This window comes from Oncorhynchus nerka, linkage group LG15 (genome assembly GCF_034236695.1).
Source record: "Oncorhynchus nerka isolate Pitt River linkage group LG15, Oner_Uvic_2.0, whole genome shotgun sequence".
NCBI classification, from domain to species: Eukaryota; Metazoa; Chordata; class Actinopteri; order Salmoniformes; family Salmonidae; genus Oncorhynchus; species Oncorhynchus nerka.
The window spans coordinates 20,888,543-20,891,042 of record NC_088410.1 but is presented as its reverse complement, the minus strand read 5'-3'; positions in this window follow the sequence as shown (position 1 = coordinate 20,891,042).

Here is a 2,500-nt window from a genome sequence, read left to right as displayed (position 1 = left end):
TCTAGCTGTTCTCTAGCTGTTCTCCAGCTGTTCTCTCTAGCTGTTCTCTAGCTGTTCTTTCCAGCTGTTCTCTCCAGCTATTTCTCTCCAGCTGTTCTCTAGCTGTTCTCTCTAGCTGTTCTCCAGCTATTTCTCTCCAGCTGTTCTCTAGCTGTTCTCTCCAGCTCTTCTCTAGCGGTTCTCTCCAACTATTCTCTAGCTGTTCTCTCCAACTGTTCTCTCCAACGGTTCTCTATCTGTTCTCTCTAGCTGTTATCTCTAGCTGTTACCTCTAGCTGTTCTCTAGCTGTTCTCTAGCTGTTCTAGCCAACTGTTCTCTCCAGCTGTTCTCTAGCTGTTCTCTCCAAATGTTCTCTAGCTGTTTTCTCCAACTATTCTCTAGCTGTTCTCTCCAACTGTTCTCTAGCTGTTCTCTCCAACTATTCTCTAGCTGTTCTCTCCAACTGTTCTCTAGCTTTTTTCTCCAGCTATTATCTCTAGCTCTTCTTTCTAGTTGTTCTGTCCAACTGTTCTCTCTAGCTGTTCTCTTCAGCTGTTCTCTCTCGCTGTTCTCTCTTGCTTTTCTCTCTAGCTGTTCTCACGAGCTGTTCTCCAGCTGTTCTCTCTAGCTTTTCTCTCCATCTGTTCTCTCCAGCGGTTCTCTCTAGCTGTTCTGATGAGCTGTTCTCCAGCTGTTCTCACTCGCTGTTCTCTCCAGCTGTTCTCACAAGCTATTCTCTCCAGCTGTTCTCTGTAGCTGTTCTCTCTAGCTTTTTTCTCCGGCTATTCTCTCCAGCTGTTCTCTCCAGCTGTTCCCTCTAGCTGTTCTCTAGCTATTCTTTCCATCTGTTCTCTCCAGCTGTTCCCTCTATAGTTTCCCTCTAGCTGTTATCCAGCTGTTCTCTCCAGCGGTTCTCTCCAGCTGTTCTCACAAGCTATTCTCTCCAGCTGTTCTCTGTAGCTGTTCTCTCTAGCTTTTTTCTCCGGCTATTCTCTCCAGCTGTTCTCTCCAGCTGTCCCCTCTAGCTGTTATCTAGCTGTTCTTTCCAGCTGTTCTCTCCAGCTGTTCCCTCTATAGTTTCCCTCTAGCTGTTCTCCAGCTATTCTCTCCTGCGGTTCTCTCTAGCTGTTCTCTCTAGCTGTTCTGATGAGCTGTTCTCCAGCTGTTCTCACAAGCTATTCTCTCCAGCTGTTCTCACAAGCTATTCTCTCCAGCTGTTCTCTGTAGCTGTTCTCTCTAGCTTTTTTCTCCGGCTATTCTCTCCAGCTGTTCTCTCCAGCTGTTCCCTCTAGCTGTTCTCTAGCTGTTCTTTCCATCTGTTCTCTCCAGCTGTTCCCTCTATAGTTTCCCTCTAGCTGTTATCCAGCTGTTCTCTCCAGCGGTTCTCTCCAGCTGTTCTCACAAGCAATTCTCTCCAGCTGTTCTCTGTAGCTGTTCTCTCTAGCTTTTTTCTCCGGCTATTCTCTCCAGCTGTTCTCTCCAGCTGTTCTCTCTAGCTGTTATCTAGCTGTTCTTTCCACCTGTTCTCTCTAGCTGTTCTCTCTAGCTGTTCTCTCTAGCTGTTCTCTAGCTGTTCTCCAGCTGTTCTCCAGCTGTTCTCTCCAGTTGTTCTCTCTAGTTGTTCTCTCCAGCTGTTCTCTAGCTGTTCTCCAGCTGTTCTCTCTAGCTGTTCTCTAGCTGTTCTTTCCAGCTGTTCTCTCCAGCTATTTCTCTCCAGCTGTTCTCTAGCTGTTCTCCAGCTATTTCTCTCCAGCTGTTCTCTAGCTGTTCTCTCTAGCTGTTCTCCAGCTGTTCTCTCTAGCTGTACTTTCCAGCTGTTCTCTCCAGCTGCTCTCTCTAGCTGTTCTCTCCAGCTGTTCTCTCTAGCTGTTCTTTCCATCTGTTCTCTCTAGCTGTTCTCTCCAGCTCTTCTCTAGCGGTTCTCTCCAACTATTCTCTAGCTGTTCTCTCCAACTGTTCTCTCCAATGGTTCTCTATCTGTTCTCTCTAGCTGTTATCTCTAGCTGTTACCTCTAGCTGTTCTCTAGTTGTTCTCTAGCTGTTCTAGCCAACTGTTCTCTCCAGCTGTTCTCTAGCTGTTCTCCAGCTGTTCTCTCTAGCTGTTCTTTCTAGCTGTTCTCACCCGCTATTTCTCTCCAGCTGTTCTCTAGCTGTTCTCTCAAGCTGTTCTCCAGCTGTACTCCAGCTGTTCTCTCTAGCTGTTCTCTCTAGCTGTTCTCTCTAGCTGTACTTTCCAGCTGTTCTCTCTAGCTGTTCTCTCTAGCTGTTCTCTCTAGCTGTTCTCCAGCTGTACTCCAGCTGTTCTCTCTAGCTGTTCTCGCTAGCTGTTCTCCACCTGTTCTCTCTAGCTGTTCTCTCTAGCTGTTCTCCAGCTGTACTCCAGCTGTTCTCTCTAGCTGTTCTCGCTAGCTGTTCTCCAGCTGTACTGCAGCTGTTCTCTCTAGCTGTTCTTGCTAGCTGTTCTCCAGCTGTTCTCTCGCTGTTCTGGTTAGCCGTTCTCGGTAGCTGTTCTCCAGCAGT